This window comes from Hylobates moloch, unplaced genomic scaffold (assembly GCF_009828535.3).
Source record: "Hylobates moloch isolate HMO894 unplaced genomic scaffold, HMol_V3 SCAFFOLD_738, whole genome shotgun sequence".
Classification (NCBI taxonomy): Eukaryota; Metazoa; Chordata; class Mammalia; order Primates; family Hylobatidae; genus Hylobates; species Hylobates moloch.
Window position 1 is genome coordinate 1 of NW_026653013.1, and position 6,576 is coordinate 6,576.

The following is a 6,576-nucleotide window of genomic DNA, read 5'->3' on the forward strand; positions in this document are numbered from 1 at the left end:
ATCTCAGATCCGTGGTAACCCACATCTCTAAATCCCTGATCATCCGCCAGGATGAAAATGAGATGGGGCTGGGAGGTGGAAGTTGTGCTGGGCTCTAGTCTCTCTCCAGCTTGAGCTAGTAAGGCCCCTTCTTCCTCCTCTTCTAAGGCCTGGCCCCAGGACAGGTAACCATAAGTGAGGAGGCAGAGGATCCAGAATCCTGCCAGCGCCCCCGTTGCTAGCATCTTTCCAGGACAGACCCAGGCCTGTGGAGAAGGCGGAGGCGGATGCCCCGCACAGCCCCTGGGAGCCATTCACTCGGGTCCCAGGTGAGACTCCACGCGGAGAACCACGCGCCCCGCGCCGCTGCGGGCGCACACATGCACCCAACAGACGGTTAAGACTCTCCACCTGGCAAGAAATCCTCCTCTCTTCTCAGCTGTCACCATGTCCGACAACTTTAATCTTCCAGAAGTGATGGCTTAATGGATGGGACTCCGGAAAAACAAGGAGGGCTCGCTCTTCTCCAGCATATTTCACTTTCTCCTCCTCCTCCCCACTCCCTAGAGCAGCTTCCACCAAGGAAAAAAAAAGAAAAAAGTTAATATCTCCACCCAAAAGTTCTCTGGAGAAAAAAACCAAGCAAGGAATTGGGAATCACACTGGACAGGAACTTTTCGTGGCCAGAGCGCCCTCGACGTTGGGGAGCGAGGCTGACTGTCTGGGTGTGCTGGTACGGAGGGCGGCGGGATTGGCCGTCTGTCCTACGGTCCCCACACCTGGAAAGAACTGCGAAGTGGACGCGTCGCGCCTGGCTCTGATCGGACAGATAAACTGCCGTAGTGGACCGGCCTCCTGATCACCTTCTCCACTTTCCCAGGGCTATTTTCCCCAGTCCTTTCCTAGGCTTTTGCCAATCTCCCCGACACTCACCAGGCGGCGAAGTGAGGAAAAGGCGGTTTCCTGATATCCCTCCACCTCCGCAGAAACTCCGGGCAGCAATTCCTTTTCCCGGCTGCTAGGGAGCCTGAAGGCCAAAGCCGGGTCCGTAGCCCCGCGGCCGGTCCGCACGTAGCCTGCTTGGTCTTTGCGTAGTTGGCGCACCCGGCGCAGGCGCTGCAAGCTGCGTGCGTTTTCTCAGCTAACTTACTTAGCTTTGGCACTCCGAGTTCTTTTGCCTCCTCCCTCTTTTCTCTCCAGTGAATCACAGAACGGTACTTTCTTCCTTAGCTCCCCCGGGAAGAGGGGGAGGGGGAAAAGGAAGGTTTAGAGGCTCAATCTTTCCTTTTTCTTTTCCGGGAGGTGGATGGCCAAGGCAGAGGAGGCTTTGCCAGAGGGAGAGCTGCGTGCTGCTCGAGCCTGACGGGATTCTGGGGGATCCCCCTGGGCTACCGTGTCCCAAGAGTGTCGCCTCCTGCCCATCACCCCGCGAGAGGGAAAGGACGGCGGGCGGCGCGAATGAGGAATGGTGAAGCGGGCACTTCTTTTCATGGGTCTGTTGGTGAAGAGCCCCGTCTCCCATCCCTAAAGTTGCGCGTGCAAACTTTTTCTAGCTTCTGGAGGGAGTGAGAGAGAAGGAGCAGGAGTAAAAACAAAATGCGTATAACACTCTTTCCTCTTTCCAACTTCCTTTTCAGGTTTTCCTTTACTAGTTCCGCCACCCCTATCATTTTCCTATTCCTTTTGTCCGTACCTTTTTTTTTTTTTTTTTTCCAGTAACGACAAATTTTTAAGTTTTATTTCCTCTCCCAATAGCTGGCTTTTACAGCCTGATTCTTCATTACCTTTTCCCTATGTGAAGATACTGGAATTGCCCACTCCCTCTTTTACCTTTCCCCCAAACTTACCCACAGGGTGTCTCCAGCCAAAAGCGTGGAGAGGAAGAGTTATGCATTTCTCCTTCAAGAACCGCGAAGCCAGTCTGCATTCCTGCATTAAAGAAGCCAGTGTTTCCCATCCAGTAATTCAGGGAGCTTCATCATTTTTTTCTTTCTTTCTTTTTTACTGTGTGGAGTAAAACCATTGTAAAAACTTGTCTTGGTTGTGAAAATACTCTTGATTTTACTGGAGTCATAGTTTTAAAGTCCTGCTCAAAGGCAGAAGAGGGATGTGTAGTACAGTCTCTCTTTATAGAAGAGGCAATGAATGCCAAGAGCCACTGAGATATTTTTTCTACCACCAAATTTATTCAACAGTTACTTACTGAATACCTACTGTGGGCTGGCACATACCATGTCAGATTCTCTCAATTGACTGAAACATAAATCTAGGTTTCATTTAGCCATTTATTTCTAATTCTCTCCTGTTACTAAAGATCCTGCTGAGTTCCCAGGCAAAACTTTGTGAAATGGTAACTTTGAAAGGCACGATGGTGCTCTATGAAGTTAACCTTGCTAGCTGCTGTAGGCCATCTGGTCTCTGTTCTTCCTTGCAGACCTTCTGGCTAATCTGGGGAGAGATAGTCAGTTTTAGAAGCCATGTTCAGAAATGTGAGTTTAGCAATTCTGTAAGTTAAGTCACCAAATATGTAATGAGAGTACTGAGTGTCAGGGGATTGAAAAACACTGAGAGGTAGGGCCTTAGGCTTAATGGGCCTAGCCAGGTGCTTGAATGGGAAAGATGCAAACATTCTGATCAATCTAGCCTTTTATTTGGGGAGATAGTGACTTCTTGTGACATAGCACAAGAAGTATCCATGTTCTGTGCGAGAAGGAGACACATTTTCAGTTGAGGTTCCAAGCAATAATAATAAAAAAAATCAAAATGTATGGAATACTTACCATGTGCTAACCATAGTACTCTATATACTGATACATACACACATATACAGTCGCATCTATCAGGGATTAGTTTCAGAACCCTGAGGGATACCAAAATTCATGGATGTTCAAGTCCCTTATGTAAAATGGTGCACTATGTGTATAAAACCTACATAGTAATATATCTTCTATGCTTTAAAACATCTCTAGATTACTTATGATACATAATACAATGTAAATGCTATGAAAATAGTTGTTGGACTGTATTATTTTTATTGTTGTATTGTTATTTTTTTTTGTTTTCTTCTTTCCTCGAATGTTTCCAGTCTATAGTCGGTTGAGTCCCATAATGTAGAACCTGCGAATACAGAGGGCTGACTGGGTATGTTGTTTATATAGTGCTGTATACAGTTTATTTCTTTTCCTTATATATCAACCTTATGAGGTATTCTTCCATTCAACAAGCATTTGGGGAGCTGGGCCAATGCTAGCGGATGGGAAGGTAATGATGCAATAAATCAGTCTCTGCTCTGTTGGAATATACACCAGAGTGGAGAAGAAATACATTCATCAATGAATCACCCTACAACTCCAATAGTTACTTACTATACAAATGTTCTGAAAAAAGGAACATTTTCAAAGAAATTTTAAAACACAAAAAAATGATTTAGACTGGGTGAGGTGGTTCAGGGGAGTGATCTTTAAACTGAGGGCATGTTATTTTGTTTGCCATTGCCTTTCTACAGAAAATTTAGACTTAGAAATCTGACTTCAAAGCCGATGGTTTACAAAAGATATTCTTCCTACAAATGGGCTTTAAAGTCTTTGCCAGCCACATAGCACAGAGATAACACAGCTGCTAGAGTTAGAATTCTAATCCCCACACGAGGCATGCAGACACTCTACGCTCAGGATAGAAGGACTGAATTCAGGCCCTAAAAGGTCATTTCTGGATTAAACAGCACTAACACTAAGAAAGACTAAGAACTACTAACAATTAGTAATAAGAGCCAAGAAACAAGAATGGCCATGCCACAGTAGACCAAATAAGATGTGACTCAAAGAGGAAAATCAAAGTCAGCTGAGTGCCCTACCCACAGTAGGTAGGACTTATTTCACATCCCTAAGGAAGACATGGAGAATGACATCAGAGTCTATTGAACGCCCTAAGCTTTATAGTGCATATACTGGTACTATAAGAACATATGCTTTGCATTTCTCATTATAGGTTTGGGTTTCATGCGCTCTAAGCAACAGTTTTAGTGTTCTCATGAAGTCTCCAGTTAAAGACCGTCTGTAACTTACTAGATCTTTCCTGATTTTAGAATCAGCATTTTAGTATTCAGGCATCAGCTGCCCTTACAGACTTCCATCTTAGGTTTATTTCAGCTTGAATATGTTTTTATTACACATAAACTCTGGTTGTGGAATGGTTATATAAAAATTTAAGCTGTTATTTGATTCAGAAAAAAAATGAAAGAAAAATAGAATTGCCTAGAAATGAAATCTGTATGGACTGAGTCTTCAAGTAAGGGTTAATCAGGAGGTGAGATGAAGCCATGCCTTAAAGTATGATAAAAATTTAGGAAGGAGGAGAGAAAGTTAAAGGAAGGACATTTCAAATTAAAGAAAAGAGAAAGCCAGTTTGCTGAACACATGTTTGGATTGGAAGATTATGGGAAACAATGTTAGGAAGTTCAGGTGACACCAGATTTGAGGGACTTTGAAAAAGTATGAAGAGCTGGAACTTGATTCTGAGGGCATTAGGAGGAATGAAATCCTTTGAGTAGAACGTAACATGATAAACTATTTTAGTGAGGTGATTTCTGGGATGGATTTATAAGGATAGAAGTTACAAATGAGCTGCTTCAGTCCATCAAAGTTTGAAGAGTTGTAACTTTACTCTGAGAGTACTGAATCTGTTGACTTCTTATTGGGTTTCTTTTTCTTGATTAGAGTAAGACATGATGAAAAATATAGGAAAAGAATTCCCAGGGCATTTTCAGGGAGAGACTTGAGGGAGTAAAGACTAGAATCACACAGCTGCCACGGTGTGTAAAAATTGTACAGCAAAATATTCCTTAGGTTAAAAAATTATGCTTTCGTTTTGTTACCTGGTGGGAGAAGAGCATTTATTAAAAACATAGAAAGATTTAATCAACTAAGAGGGGGGGCAAAAGGGACAAAAGAATAAGGGACCCAAGATAGGACCTTGTTTGATTGGATAATAGAAAAGAATGAGTACGTTAAATTGGGATAATGGCCATTAACAAAAAGGGATGGTATGAATAAGGCACCACAGGGTGCCCGTGGTTCCTCAAGGGACAGACCAAGGGTACTGGATGCCCAGAGGTTGGAGGGTGGAGTGAAGGATGGGGTATGGGGAGCCTGTCAGTCAACATAAAAGCTAAGAAAATCACAAGCAAGCAGTAAAGTGGGTAGCTAAACAGTATTTCTTTGAAACATTGATGTTAAATCTCACCATTAAAATGACATTTCCCACAGGCTCCCAGTATGCATGGACTGAATAGCTTATGAATTTCATATACCTGAAAAAATATTTGAAGGGATGCCTAGTAGGACAGCATGACTGCCACACCATTCCCGTTTCTTCTGTAGGTACTTATTTTCAGCTAAACATATACTCAAATTTCAAAAAGATACAGCTAAGTGCAGGTTTAAAAATAGTGAAAACAGCCAATCCAGAGACTTACAGACTATTAAAAAGATTTAAAACCCGATTGCTGCTTGGTTGCATTTATAAGTACATTAAATACTCAAAATGAAGGAATGTCACTGTGTTTAAATTAATACACAAATAGTCTAAAACAGATGTTTACCCTAATATTATCATTTTGACATGGATGACATATAATAAACTCCTTATTAGGTATTATTAACTCTTTACTAGGCTATGGAACTTAGGCTGCCTTGAGCCATTAAGTTATCACAAGCAACATCCACTTTCTGATCAAGACCAAGTAGGATGGCTAACTTGCTGGTTTAGTAAATGTTAGTTGAGTTTGCTTCTGATATGGTTTGGCTGTGTGCCCACCCAAATCTCATCTTGAATTGTAGCTCCCATAATTCTCATGTGTCATGGGAGGGACCTGATGGGAGATAATTGAATCACGGGGGAGGGTCTTTCCCATGTTGTTCTCATGACAGTGAATAAGTCTCACAAGATCTAATGGTTTTATAAAGGGGAGTTCCCCTGCACATACTCTCTTTCCTGCTGTCACGTAAGACATGACTTTGCTCCTCCTTGGCCTTCCACCATGACTGTGAGGCCTCCCAAGCCATGTGGAACTGTGAATCAGTTAAACCTCTTTTATTTATAAATTACCCAGTCTCAGGTATGTCTTTATGAGTAGCATGAGAACAGACTAATATAGTAAATTGACACCAGCAAAGTTGGATGCTGCTGTAAAGATACCTGAAAATGTGGAAGCAACTATGGAACTGGGTAACAGGAAGAGTTGGAACAGTTTGAGGGCTCAGAAGAAGACATGAAAATGTGGAAAAGTTTGGAACTTCCTAAAAACTTGTTGAATGGTTTTGACCACAATGCTGATAGTGATATAGACAATGAAGTCCAGATTGAGGTGGTCTCAGATGGAGATGAAGAACTTGTTGGGAATGGATTAAAGTTCACTCTTGCTATGCAAAGAGACTGGCAGCATTTTGCCCCTACCCTAGAGATCTGTGGATCTTTGAACTTGAGAAAGATGATTTAGAGTATCTGGAGGAGGAAATTTCTAAGCCACAAAGCATTCAAGAGGAAGTAGAGCATTAAAGTTTGGAAAATCTGCATTCTAACTATGCAATAGAAAAGTAA

The 6,576-nt window shown here is 42.6% G+C and overlaps 1 long non-coding RNA gene across 1 annotated transcript; it reads left to right on the forward strand.

The window, feature by feature from the left end:
- The first annotated feature begins 356 nt into the window (after nucleotides 1–356).
- LOC131382661 (uncharacterized) lies at nucleotides 357–2,014 on the forward strand. The gene is made up of 3 exons (XR_009212219.1): nucleotides 357–1,193; nucleotides 1,282–1,579; nucleotides 1,833–2,014. It is a non-coding gene; the product is annotated as an uncharacterized LOC131382661 (long non-coding RNA).
- Nucleotides 2,015–6,576: the final 4,562 nt, after the last annotated feature.